The 15,148-nt window shown below is 39.3% G+C and overlaps 2 pseudogenes; both read left to right on the forward strand.

Moving 5' to 3' along the window:
* The first annotated feature begins 1,823 nt into the window (after window positions 1–1,823).
* On the forward strand, window positions 1,824–3,436 carry LOC149243790 (cytoplasmic 60S subunit biogenesis factor REI1 homolog 1 pseudogene; annotated as a pseudogene).
* Window positions 3,437–5,186: 1,750 nt separating this feature from the next.
* On the forward strand, window positions 5,187–11,436 carry LOC149243791 (cytoplasmic 60S subunit biogenesis factor REI1 homolog 1-like; annotated as a pseudogene).
* Window positions 11,437–15,148: the final 3,712 nt, after the last annotated feature.

Genomic DNA, 15,148 nt, shown 5'->3' on the forward strand with positions numbered 1-15,148 from the left:
TGCTACTTGGACACAATTAGGAAAATAAGGAGAAATGGAGGACATGACTAGATCCAACAAAAACACAACATTACTTTGATTACTTGATGTGAAGAATCAAGATGATCTTTACAAAAACCCATTTTATATATGATAAGGATAAGATAGAGGCTAAAAATTTTAGTTTTTGCTTGTTTTTGGAATATCTATATCTATATCTATATATATAAGCCCCAAGGGTTAGCTCAGTTGGTCAAAAACTGTGCCTCGCCATCGGGAGGTCACTGGGTCAATTCTGCCCGAAGCCTTTGGGGTTAGGTCTTGCTAGTAGGCCGAGGGGCAAATAGCCCAGATTTTTCGTGGACGTAACGATCACTCACTGACCAAGGTGTTCGTGAACCACACTATAAAAAATAAATCTCACACACACACACATATATATATATAAACTACACTTTATTTTTAATAGAATATAATTATACAACGGATTTATGGTTTTAAAAAATTCTTAATTAGTTATATAATTATATTGATCATAAAACATTTATTATTTGAAAGTGCATATCAATCTAAAATATTTTTTATTAATGATTATAAATAAAAAATTAAATATTATTAAAATTAAAAATATTTGATTAAATTAAATAATAATAACAAGAGTTAAAAAGTAATTAAAGATAACAAAAACTTTAAACCAAAGATTGGCTTTTATTTTTATATTGGATATAATTGTTTCAGAAATATTACATTCAGCACTGGACAGTGACAATATACCTTTGGTTAAATAGACATAATTGGAAAAAATAATTATGCACCAAACCACTTTAGCTAAAAGAAATTTAACTTATTAATAATTATGAATAATTAATTAAAATAACATGTATTAAATTCAATAATAATAATGACGACTTAAAAGTTAATGAGCATGACAAAGAAAAATCCATTTCCAAGAAAATGAAACAGTTACCAATGCTAATGAAAAAGATTAACAAAATATAAACATAAATGAAATTTGATGATAACGATAATGCACAAATAAAAACGGAAAATGATCTCTTATTAAAATAAATAAAAAATAATTAAAATAAGTGAAAAACTTAGGTGTTGAAGGTAATGAATATAAATGGAAAAACATACCCAATTGACAAATTAATTTCAAGATGGACACACGGAAGCTTATGACAAAAACAACCAGATCGTGCAAAGATAAAACAATTGTGGAAGCTCATTTTTATTGTTAGACTCAGTCTTGTCAGTCCTCTGTCAGAGTATAATTCACCGAGGTTCATTTCTCGTCATTTGTAGCCATCAAATGCCATTCTGGTCAAAAAGAGTCATTTTAATTCTTGAGTCCAGGGTTTTGTCTCCAAAAGTGTGAAATAACGCTTGCAGGCCAAAGGGAGTTTCAATAAGGTTTCACTTCAAAATTCACATTATTAATAATGCTGAAGGACATTTCTTCTTTAAAACTCCGTTTTAAAGAAGAAATTATTAAGTTCGTTTAATGCATGATTGATAAGGTTTTACAGTTCTTCACGCAGGCCTGCCCATCTTGCTAGGTTCAACAGCTCCAACACCTGCATGAAATCAATCAAGAAAAAGTCATCATTTCAAAGCCAAAAGTCAGAGGAAACCAGAAATCAGAGTTTGTGTCCAAGTTGTCAAAGTGCCAAGACTCTACAACTTTACAAAGTGAATTTGCCAGAATCAAAGTCATCAAGATATTTTCATTGCTTAAAGGGCCATTTTCACCCAAAAAGATCTCATTGAAGGGTTAAAGGACAATTTTTTTTTGTTTGGAGGCCAGAATTGTGCTGACAGTCAATGCGTGGCGCATAGAGCATATGGTGAGGCGCACATGGGCCGCGCGGCACACTGGGCGCTTTTACACAGTGCAAATATACATTGGCGAGACCCACTCACCAGGCGCGCTCACCAGGCGCGACGCACTGGCTATGCTGCGCGATGCACAGGTTAGACAATCAAAATTTCTATTGTTTCTCTGCAAATGGAGGAAGACGCCGTTGTTATCTTGCACCAGAGCGCTTTTAAGAACCAGGAAGTGAGGCTCAGATTGCTGCAGCTGCTTCTCGTTTTCTAATAAGGCCAACAAAGTCCCATTTGGTCCATCTCAAGTTCCGGGGTCACAAACTCCTGGGTATCAATAGAATAGTAACGACAATGCAGAACGTGCGAAGTTACTACAGATAATAGCTCAGGTTATACATGATTTGGCGATGGGACCAAAAGCAGACAACACTTATTCGGCGTGCGTTGCTGTAGCATGTAGAAGAACTATGTGATTTTTTTTGGAGAGAAGCAATGTTGCTGGTGTTCCTAGAGTGACAGAGGCCTTATTTCGAGCAAGACAACAAGCTTTGGCTGAGGAACAGAAGAGGCTGGAAAGCAACCGAATGTTGTATAGTTGCTCACTTTGTGGAAAGGAATACAGAAGTGTCGAAGCGCATGCTCAACATCTTAAGTCAAAGGCTCACATTCAGCGTGCTTCTGAAACGCCAACTTCTCGAAGTGCTGGCATTACTGTCATTAAGCCACTACCAGAACGTGCAGCAAACAAGTCCTCTTTTGTCAGCAAACCTTCTTCTTCTCTGAATGAAGATAAATTGGAAGAATCTGAAGGCAGTGAAGAATGGGAGGAGGTTGAGACCTATGACATGGTTAGTGTAGCATCAGAATCTATGAAGAGTTTGGATGTTAATGAATCAAGTTTAGGAAATGCTGGAGGCAGTTTTGAGTCGATAGCAGAGAAGTTAGAGTGGGATGCCAGTTGCTGCTTCATATGTGATTTCAGGCCAGATGGGACCATTGAGAGTTGTGTAGAGCATATGCACAAGATGCATGGATTTTTGTTCCTGATGCTGAATATTTGAAAGATCTCCGTGGATTACTAAGCTATCTTGGCCTCAAGGTGACCGACGATTTTATGTGTTTGTATTGCAATGAGAAACGAAAACCATTTCCAAGTCTAGAAGCTGTTAGGAAGCATATGATTTCTAAAAACCACTGCAAATTACACTATGGAGATGGAGATGAAGAAGAAGATAGTGATTTAGACGACTTTTATGACTACAGCAGCAGTTACGCGGACGAAAGTGGGATGAAAATAGTCCCCACAGAAGAAAATCTCAATGACAATATTGAACTTGGCTTTGGAGGGGCTGAACTGGTAATCCAAAGAAAGTCTGAAAATGGAACAACATGCAAGATGCTTGGTTCTCGTGAATTTCTTCGTTATTACCGTCAGAGGCCACGCCCAACAGTTGAGAGAGATGTTGCTCTTTCTCGTGCATTAGTCTCAAGGTATCGAAGCATGGGTTTGGCAACTGTGCAATCAAAAGAGAAGATATTGAGGCGCAATGCATTAAAGAAAATACAACGTTCTGGAGTGAAGGCAATTGTTATAGATGTACTCTATGATTCGTTAAAGACAGCCTAGACCGATGCATGGTTGGAATACACCTATATCTTTTTGTTTGTATCTGGATTTAAACGTATGTACACGTGTTCCTCAGAAACTACGTGGCTATCTCCATACTGGGCACGCAAAGGCTGCCCTTTTAAACCAATGTGTTGTTCAGAGGGATGAAGGGCGCACAATATGCGTCGAATGAAGGCTGCTAAAGCTCTGAATTCTCTCTTTTTGGGCCCTCCTGTTAGATCCAACAAAGTGAATGCATGCTATGAAGAATTCGTGGCAGGCATACCCACGTGTCCTCCACCGGCGTTAGAGATCAAGATTGATCAGATTATAAGAGAAAGACGTAAGAGACATGAAAGAATGTGGTCAAGACTGGATGGGCCTGAGATAATCATGCCTATTCTAAAAAAAAAAAATCCTCATGCCAAGTGTCTATGTTGGGAGTTAGTGACATGTTCTCGAATGCAAGATAACTTAGGCCATTCTATGGAATCATGTAACTTTCACAGCACCATGGTGGGGCGATGGTTGTGTGCTGAATTAATGAGCAATGGTGAAATAGACAGCAAAGAGTGCAAGTCAGATATGACTATTTTGAAGAAATGGATTGCCATGGATACTGAAGGTAGTGGCACTCATGATTTGTTAAGTTTGTCCATTTTGAGAGATGTGGCTTTTGATGCTGACAGTCTTGAAAGCAACGAGGCTAGCTTAGTAGGAGCAAGCGGCCTTCTGTTTCTATTGGCTGACAATGTTCGATGGGATCTTGAACGAACAAGACTGCAGTCTCTTGTAAGGAGTGTTCAACCGGGTTCCCACTTACCTCTCCTGATCTTGAGCTCTGGAAATGTTGAAGGAATCACAATAGAGAACCTATTGGAGCTTCATAAATTGGATAGGATGAGGATTAATAGCTGGTTTGTTATTCTTGATAGAGAGAATGAAAATGATGTCAAAGGGTTTTTTTTAGTGATGATTGCTTAAGAGAAGGGTTATTGTGGCTTGCCCATCATGCTCCTTTACAACCAAATGTTTATCCTTCAGACATTCGAGATCTGGTTTTAGAGTCTCTGGACCCTCATTTGAACGCCCTCTTAAATCTGAAGCCATCCGAAGTGATACCGAGGGATTGTATTGCTGTTTTCAATCAGGCACTGGAAAGAACTGAAAGTGACATTGCTCCGCAGCTCAGAACAGTGTTCCTGGTTGGCCGCCACCCAAAATTAATGTGTTTGATGATATTGTGAGAAGATGCCAGTTGGAAGAAGGTTGCGAAGGCAATAAAGATAATAAGAATCGGAAGGATTCAATAAGACATGTAAGAGAAGACGCTGTGAAATACGCTCAACAATTGCAGGATTTAAAGAAGAAACAAGGAATGATTAATGAAAAGGAGTGCTCCCCCAATATGGTGACACTTGAGTACTGAAATTTTTTACTAGAAACTGCTGTTGGCAAGGTGGAAGGAGGGAAGGGGCTAAATCCTGTTGAAAAAACAAAAATACTGGCATACACAATAGCTACTCTTACCCCTTGCTCGATGCTTTATAATTTCTTGGGGCATGAAATTACCAGAGCCTCAGAATCTAATTTTGATCACCCACACAAGGAGTGGATTGAAAGGATCTTTCTTCAAGATCAGTGTCCATCATTAACAGCTGAAAAGGTGCTGGACAAACTGGCTAAGCTGTTAACTAGGGAAGAGAATGAAGTTCTTGAGAGGTTATATTCTCACACCTTCAAATGAGAGATAAAGTTCTTTTACGCTATGCCTTTGGAGCAGAGAACTTCGGTTCTGTTATTGAAGCAAGGTCATTCTGCCAAACACCGATATACCATTGTCTCAGACTTCGATTTATCTTGCACTGTGTTGGATTCTTCAGCCGTATTAATAGAAATGGAAATATTGATGGCTCTTAAAGCTAAGCAAAATGATGGAAACATATTCTATCTGACTATAAGAAGATTAGACCTTATGAAATAAATATTCCACCAGCTCATGTCAGCTACTGGAACATGACACCAAAAGAACAGATGGAACAAGGAGTCGCTGTGTAGATTCTAGAACTCTGATTCCCATTTATGATCTTGGGGGACCATGAATTCCTTCCTGAACAATATGTATTGAAGGTGGATTCGGATGTTAGAGCCAGACAAGTAGGAGTTGTAAAGAACGTGGACTGGAAGGAGCGCAAAGCAAGAGTAAGGTGGCTCAAATCTGTGGATTGTACAGGAGATAGAGGCAAATTTGATGGCGAGGAGATGGTAAGTGTGTATGAGCTAGCTAGCATACAGCTTACAACACCTTAATTGGGGGCATCGTTATGCATCTCTCTTCGGTCTCAGGGGAAGCTTAAGTGCCTGGCATAGTCAATTAGTTGGTTGTCCAGACAGACTGTAAGGATGAAACAAGAACCAAAGATGTTGTTGAGACTACAAACTAGAAAACTCGGAAAGGAAAACAGAAGGAAGAGGTCGACAATAGTCTTGAAGAATCCAATCTATCCTGGTTTGGGAATGTCATAGGTCGTAAGGATGGAATCATTGAGGTAGCATGGGCAGACGGAATGGTGTCAAAAATTGGACCTCACCAAATGGTGTTCACTTTGGTGATAGAGTAACTAGTAAATTGGAGTCATTTGCAAGCCGTGCCAACATTGCTTGTATCAACATATATCCTGTAGAGAATGATATATTTGTGATAACTGCCAATGATCACGGTATTGTTCTATATGACCTTCGGATGACATCACCTTTGAATAATACGCAGACAAGGAATAATGCCAGAAATGTTTTAAGCATTTTCCAGAAATGAAACGCTTTTAGCGACATCGACACATACCAAAAGCCAAAAATAAACAAAGACATCTGTCACAACAGAGAAATAGGAACAGACGGTCTATTGTTGGACTTCAGTTATTTTTCAAAGTATCTACGCTACAGGTGTTGCCTCTTCGTGGGCTATCAAACAATTTTCAAGTGTAACTCTCGTTTTCTTCATAACAGATGGTTGGCTTTTCATTGTTGTTAACAATGATTAAATAACCCCCCACTTTGGGTTGATCCATTTCCCACAGTAAGCTTATTTATTGCATAAAAAATCATTTGTAAAAGGTTTTGAGTTCTGGAAAACAGTGGGAGAGGTGTGAAGGAAACTTCACTGTACAATTTTTTGACAGGGACTTAATGAAAAGACACAGCTCTGACTCCTGAGATTCTTGTGGCGTAAATTTATCATTTGTCTTTTCTTTTGTTTCATATGTAGCTTGTTCTGTTTTACGTTTTCATTTCATAATCATTTCTGAATGAATACTTTTAAGTGAGAAAGACAGAATCTAGTTTACTGCTCTGCCTTGGGAAGGTATTCATGTTCTGTGTTTTCTTCTGTTTGATAAGGATCCATCTATTGCCCTTGTCAACCTCTTAGCAGTATTTTTATTACATATAATTTCAAAATTGAATGCTAAATTTATCGCCTCTCTTGCCTCCTGAGATAATCTTTGTGTCGGATTTAATCTCTCTGCTCATGGTGTCCTTTTCCCATAGAGCCCAAGTCCTTAGTCATTAAAACAAATATCCCTCATTCAAATTATTTACTAGCCTAAAATCAGTTCCCATTTTAAGTCATCTCGCACCCTATTGCTCATTTTATCGAGATTGACTGGAGAGAACCCTCTCCTGTCCTCGTAGGGCTAGCTACGAGGCTGAGCTTGGTTTGATGTTGCCTCGAGTTTTGCCTTTTTTAGCCTGAGGCAGATTCGAGCACTAACATAGTGGCGACCATACTGGGGAAGCAAAAATGGTTTGCTTGAAGATTGTTTTTCCCCAGTACATATCTCAAGTTCAGAGCTGATTGTTGATGGTGAACAATGATCAGACATAGGAAGACGACTGGAATCATTCACCTGGCGACTCCATTAACTGAAGAATTCAACAATCAATCCTTCATGGTGACTCCACTATAGAGAGATCAGTAGCAGTAATATTTTCAAGATGGATCGGATTGCAAGAAGATACACTCCCATAAGCCAAGATCACATCCCAGGTTTTCCAAATAAAATGCCCAAGGTAGATTGGTCAAAGAATTTGCTTGTCTTCCGAAATGTGGAAGGTAATGACGCTGCTCTTCATGTGGTGAAATTTCACATTCATGTGCATAGATTAAAGATAAATTTTCCTGAGGACTTTTTGATGAAAATGTTTATGGCTACTCTTGAAGACGAAGCTCGATCTTGGTATGAAAGCTAGCCACCTGCTTCCATTTATTGTCTAAAGGATTTTCATGCAATATTCTTTGAGAAGTATAGAGAATCTTATCCATCATTAAATTTAGTTCAGGATTGTTGCAAGCATGCTTATGGTTTTATTGAGAACCTTGAAAAATACTATGAGGATGATAATTTTACGGACGAAGAAATCATGGAAGCATTGTATGAAAATCCGTTTCAGCAGCCTACAAAACTCTTAGAGGAAACTTTGCAGCATGATCAAAATCAACAGGTTAAAGATTTCCATATGACTGAAAATGATGGAAAAAGAAGTCCTATTCTAGTTTTGGTTGAAATAAATGAGGATATGGAAGAAAATGATGTTCCAATCTCCGGAAATGATGATGATAAACCAGATTGAGAGACGGATTATGATGAGGAAAAACATGTTGTTCCAGATCTCATAGAAGAGAGTTGCATGGTTGAGGCTACCTCAAATGGAGAAGACAGAGTTACGGGCTTAACTGCCCTCATCTCATCAGAACACAGCCTTCCTACCAAGGTAATCCAGTCAATTCATGAACAACAAGAGGATATCTTTTTTCAAGTAGGTGAAAAAGTTTCTCTGGATGAATTTATGATAGATGATAGAGATGTCATGCTTGGGTTTCAAGAATCATCTGAAGTTGCTTATCTCATGATTGATGAATGTGATGAATGTAATGAGAATCTGGGTGTCATATCATGCCAATATGATCAGAAATATATTCAGACTATAGCCGACCAGACCATGTTAGATTCTTCTTCATATGTTTCGTGTTTAGAAACGTTCTTTGAAGAGGACATCTGCTCATCTACTTGTTCAGAATTTTTTGAAGACCAGGAACATGCTCTTATTTATGAAGAAAAATCAGAAGCAAGAGAAAAGGACATCTTGTTTTCTCAGTAGGAGGTGGCAATGGCAAATCTTCATACTTTTCAAGATCCTCTGGCAAGTTTGTTGCATCCAGCAGTGAAGGTGATTATTGTAGTGTTCAGTGATGAAGGAGATCATGGTAAATTAGCTTTTTGGAGACCCAGTTACAAGCATCTACTGTTGACTAGAAGATCTGATAGGAATAATCAGTCAAGAGGCCATCTTCTTGATTGGTTGCATTGGCATTTTGATATTTTTTGAGGATATATTGTCTTGTAAGAAACACAGGTTGCCATGTACTGCCAGCAAGCTTTAAGTTTTAAGTCCAGGTCTTTGTCATTTTGAGTTAGTTTGTTAGAGTCAAGTTGTTCAGTCATTTCAGTTTGCATTGAGTCAATTTGAGTCAAGTTTTAGTCAATAAAATGAGTCAGGCTGGTTTGTCGAAATAATGGACTCCATAGCCCAATGGACGAAGGCACTGTCTAGCTCTCCCAGAGATCTGATGTTCTTGGCACCTCGACGGAGCGGGAGCTTCCATCCCAATTGGAGCCAATGTTAGACTCAGTCTTGTCAGTCCTCTGTCAGAGTATAATTCACCAAGGTTCATTTCTCATCATTTGCAGTCATCAAATGCCATTCTGGTAAAAAAGAGTCATTTTAATTCTTGAGTCCAAGGTTTTTTCTCCAGAAGTGTGAAATAATGCTTGCAGGCCAAAGGGAGTTCCAATAAGGTTTCACTTCAAAATTCACATTATTAATAATGCTGAAGGACATTTCTTCTTTAAAACTCTGTTATAAAGAAGAAATTATTAAGTTCGTTTAATGCATGATTGATAAGGTTTTACGGTTCTTCAGGCAGCCCTGCCCATTTTGCTAGGTTCAGCAGCTCCAACACCTGCATGAAATCAATCAATAAAAAGTCATAATTTCAAAGCCAAAAGTCAGAGGAAATGAGAAATCAGAGTTTGTGTCCAAGTTGTCAAAGTGCCAAGACTCTACAACTTTACAAAGTGAATTTGCCAAAATCAAAGTCATCAAGATATTTTCATTGATTAAAGGGCCATTTGCACCCAAAAAGATCTCAATGAACGGTTAAAAGATGAATTTTTTTTGTTTGGAGGCCGGAATTGTGCTGACAGTCAACGCGTGGCACATAGAGCATATGGCGCGGCGCACATGGGCCGCGCGGTGCACTGGGCGCTTTTACACAGTGAAAATATACATTGGCGCGGTGCACTTGCTATGCCGCCCAATGCATAGGTCAGACAATCAAAATTTCTATTTTTTCTCTGCAAATGGAGGAAGACGCCATTGTTATCTTGCACCAGAGCACTTTTAAGAACCAGGAAGTGAGGGTCAGATTGCTGCAGCTGCTTCTCGTTTTCTAATAAGGCCAACAAAGTTCCATTTGGTCCATCTCAAGTTCCGGGGTCACAAACTCCTGGGTATCAACAGAATAGTAACGGCAATGCAGAACGTGCACAGTTACGGCAGACAATAGCTCAGGTTATACAAGATTTGGTGATGGGACCAAAAGCAGACAACACTTATTCGGCGTGCATTGCTGCAGCATGTAGAAGAACTATGTGATTTTTTTTGGAGAGAAGCAATGTTGCTGGTGTTCCTGGAGTGACAGAAGCCTTATTCCGAGCAAGACATCAAGCTTTGGCTGAGGAACAGAAGAGGCTGGAAAGCAACCGGATGTTGTATAGCTGCTCACTTTGTGGAAAGGAATACAAAAGTGTCGAAGCACATGCTCAACATCTTAAGTCAAAGGCTCACATTCAGCGTGCTTCTGAAATGCCAGCTTCTCAAAGTGCTGGCATTACTATCAATAAGCCACTACCAGAACGTGCAGCAAACAAGTCCTCTTTTGTCAGCAAACCTTCTTCTTCTCTGAATGAAGATAAATCGGAAGAATCTGAAGGTAGTGAAGAATGGGAGGAGGTCGAGACCTATGACATGGTTAGTGTAGCATCAGAATCTATGAAGAGTTTGGATGTTAATGAATCAAGTTTAGGAAATGCTGGAGACAGTTTTGAGTCGATAGAAGAGAAGTTAGAGTGGGATGCCAGTTGTTGCGTCATATGTGATTTCAGGCTAGATGGGACCATTGAGAGTTGTGTAGAGCATATGCACAAGATCCATGGATTTTCGTTCCTGATGTTGAATATTTGAAAGATCTTTGTGGATTACTAAGCTATCTTGGCCTCAAGGTGACGGACGATTTTATGTGTTTGTATTGCAATAAGAAATGAAAACCATTTCCAAGTCTAGAAGCTGTTAGGAAGCATATGATTTCTAAAAACCATTGCAAATTGCTCTATGGAGATGCAGATGAAGAAGAAGATAGTGATTTAGACGAATTTTATGACTACAGGAGCAGTTACGCGAACGAAATTGGGATGCAAATAGTCCCCACAGAAGAAAATCTCAATGACAATATTGAACTTGGCTTTGGAGGGGCTGAACTGGTAATCCAAAGAAAGTCTGAAAATGGAACAACATGCAAGATGCTTGTTTCTCGTGAATTTCTTCGTTATTACCATCAGAGGCCACACCCAGCAGTTAAGAGAGATGCTGCTCTCTCTTGTGCATTAGTCTCAAGGTATCGAAGCATGGGTTTGGCAACTGTGCAATCAAAAGAGATGATAGTGAGGCGCAATGCATTAAAGGAAATACAACGTTCTAGAGTGAAGAAAATTGCTATATATGTACTCTGTGATTCATTTAAGACAGCCCAGACCGATGCATGGTTGGAAGACACCTATATCTTTTTGGCTGTATCTGGATTTAAACGTATGCACATGTGTTCCTCAAAAACTACGTGGCTATCTCCATACTGGGCATGCAAAGGCTGCCCTTTTAAACCAATGCGTTGTTCAGAGGGATGAAGGGCGCATAATATGCGTCGAATGAAGGCCGCTAAAGCTCTGAATTCTCTCCTTTTGGGCCCTCCTGTTATATCCAACAAAGTGAATGCATGCTATGAAGAATTCGTGGTAGGCATACCCATGTGTCCTCCACCGGCGTTAAGGATCAAGATTGATTAGATTATAAGAGAAAAACGTAAGAGACATGAAAGAATGTGGTCAAGATTGGATGGGCCTGAGATAATCATGCCTATTTAAAAAAAAAATCCTCATGCTAAGTGTCTATGTTGGGAGTTAATGACATGTTCTCGAATGAAAGTTAACTTAGGCCATTCTATGGAATCATGTAACTTTCACAGCACCATGGTGGGGTGATGGTTGCGTGCCGAATTAATGAGCAATGGTGAAATAGACAACAAAGAGTGCGAGTCAGATATGACTATTTTGAAGAAATGGATTGCCATAGATACTGAAGGTAGTGGCACTCATGATTCGTTAAGTTTTTCCATTTTGAGAGATGTGGCTTTTGATGCTGACAGTCTTGAAAGCAACGAGGCTAGCTTAGTAGGAGCAAGCGGCCTTCTTTTCGTATTGGCTGACAATGTTCAACGGGATCTTGAACGCACAAGACTGCAGTCTCTTGTAAGGAGTGTTCAACCGGGTTCCCACTTACCTCTCCTGATCTTGATCTCTGGAAATGTTGAAGGAATTACAATAGAGAACCTGTTAGAGCTTCATAAATTGGATAGGATGAGGATTAATAGCTGGTATGTTATTCTTTATAGAGAGAATGAAAATGATGTCGAAGGGTTTTCTTTTAGTGATGATTGCTTAAGAGAAGGGTTATTGTGGCTTTCCCATCATGCTCCTTTACAACCAAATGATTATCCTTCAGACGTTCGAGATCTGGTTTTAGAGTCTCTAGACCCTCATTTGGACGCCCTCTTAAATGTGAAGCCATCAGAAGTGACACCAAGGGATTGTATTGCTGTTTTCAATAAGGCATTGGAAAGAACTAAAAGTGACATTGCTCCGCAGCTCAGAACAGTGTTCCTGGTTGGCCGCCCCCCAAAATTAATGTGTTTGATGATATTGTGATAATATGCCAGCTGGAAGAAGGTTGTGAAGGCAATAAAGATAATAAGAATCGGAAGGATTCAATAAGACATGTAAGAGAAGAAGCTGTGAAATACGCTCAACAATTGCAGGATTTAAAGAAGAAACAAGGAATGATTAATGAAAAGGAGTGCTCTCCCAATATGGTGACACTTGAGTACTCAAATTTTTTACTAGCAACCGCTGCTGGCAAGGTGGAAGGAGGGAAGGGGCTAAATCCTATTGAAAAAACAAAAATACCGGCATACACAATAGCTACTCTGACCCCTTTCTCGATGCTTTATAATTTCTTGGGGCATGGAATTACCAGAGCCTCAGAATCTAATTTTGATCGCCCACACAAGGAGTGGGTTGAAAGGATCTTTCTTCAAGATCAGGGACCATCATTAACAGCTGAAAGGGTGCTGGAAAAACTGGCTAAGCCGTTAACTAGGGAAGAGAATGAAGTCCAGGAGAGGTTATATTCTCACGCCTTCAAACAAGAGATAAAGTTCTTTTACGCTATGCCTTTGGAGCAGAGAACTTCGGTTCCCTTATTGAAGCAAGGTCATTCTGCCAAACACCGATATACCATTGTCTCAGACTTCGATTTATCTTGCACTGTCTTGGATTCTTCAGCCGTATTAGCAGAAATTGCAATATTGACGGCTCTTAAAGCTAAGCAAAATGATGGAAACATATTCTACCTGACTATAAGAAGATTAGACCTTATGAGAGAAATATTCCATCAGGTCATGTCAGCTACTGGAACATGACACCAAAAGAACAGATGGAACAAGGAGTTGCTGTGTAGATTCTAGAACTCTGATTCCCATTTATGATCTTGGGGGACCATGACTTCGTTCCTGAACAGTATGTATTGAAGGGGGATTCGGATGTTAGAACAAGAAAAGTCGGAGTTGTAAATAACGTGGATTGGAAGGAGCGCAGAGCAAGAGGAAGGTGGCTCAAATCTGTGGATTGTCCAGGAGATAGAGGCAAATTTGATGGCGAGGAGATGGTAAGTGTGTATGAGCTAGCTAAGCATACAACGTACAACACCTTAATTGGGGCCATCGTTATTCGTCTCTCTTCGGTCTCAGGAGAAACAGAAGTGCCTGGCATAGTCAATTAGTTGGTTGTCCAGACAGAATGTAAGGGTGAAACAAGAACCAAAGATGTTGTTGAGACTACAACCAGAAAACTCGGAAAGGAAAAAAGAAGGCAGAGCTCAACAATAGTCTTGAAGAATCCAATCTATCCTGGTTTGGGAATGTCATAGGTCGTAAGGATGGAGACATTAAGGTAGCATGGGCAGATGGAATGGTGTAAAAAATTGGACCTCACCAAATATTGGCAATTGGTAAGCATGAACTTGCTACTGAATGAGATAAAGATGTTAAAGTTGATCCTGCAAACTTGGAAATTTCTGATTTTCCTTTAGTTAAGTGGATAGCCAATAAATCTGATGTGAAACTGGAAAAGGAGGAAGATACAGTAGTTCATAACTGGTCCCGAAGTAATTGGCATCAGCCAGGTCACTTCAAACATTTTAATAGCGTAAAGAACCCTCTGGATCACTTCTATGTGAAAGAAACAGGCCAGTACTCTAATGGGCTTGGGATTTTTTTTTATTTTTTTTAACTTCTCATGAGAAACGCTCGGGGATGTTGGGCATGCACGAGACTATCTATGCCAATTATGCAGTGGATAAAAGCTGATCTGTTGCTCGCTTTTGGTGTTCGTTTTGGTGATAGAGTAACTTGTAAATTAGAGTCATTTGCAAGCCGTGCCAGCATTGTTCGTATCAACATATATCCTGTAGAGAAAGATATATTTGTGACAACTGCCAATGATCATGGTATTGTTCTATATGACCTTCGGATGGCATCACCTTTGAACAATACGCAGACAAGGAATAATGCCAGAAATGTTTTAAGCATTTTCCGGAAACGAAACGCTTTTAGAGACATTGACACATACCAAAAGCCAAAAATAAACAAAGACATATCTCATAGCACAGAAATAGGAACAAACGGTCTATTGTTGGACTTCAGTTATGATTCAAAGTATCTACGCTACAGGTGTTGCCTCTTCGTGGGCTATCAAACAGTTTTCAAGTGTAACGCTCCTTTTCTTCAGAACAGATGGTTGGCTTTTCATTTCTGTTAACAATGATTAAATAACCCCCCACTTTGGGTCGATCCATTTCCCACAGTAAAGCTTATTTATTGCATAAAAAATCATTTGTAAAGGGTTCTGAGTTCTGGAAAACAGTGGGAGAGGTGTGAAGGAAACTTCACTGTACAGTTTTTTGACAGGGATTTAATGAAAAGATACAGCTCTGACTCCTGATATTCTTGTGGTGTAAATTTAGCATTTGTCTTTTCTTTTGTTTCATATGTAGCTTGTTCTGTTTCATGTTTTCATTTCATAATCATTTCTGAATGAATACTTTTAAGTGAGAAAGGCAGAATCTAGTTTACTGCTTTGCCTTGGGAAGGTATTCATGTTGTGTGTTTTCTTCTGTTTGATAAGGATTCATCTATTGCCCTTGTCAACCTCTCAGCAGTCTTTTCATTCCATATAATTTCAAAATTGAATGCTAAATTTATCGCCTGTCTTGCCTCCTGAGATA

This window comes from Pinus tabuliformis, chromosome 8 (assembly GCF_031772625.1).
Source record: "Pinus tabuliformis cultivar Carrire ecotype Pingquan chromosome 8, CPIR1, whole genome shotgun sequence".
Lineage (NCBI taxonomy): Eukaryota > Viridiplantae > Streptophyta > Pinopsida > Pinales > Pinaceae > Pinus > Pinus tabuliformis.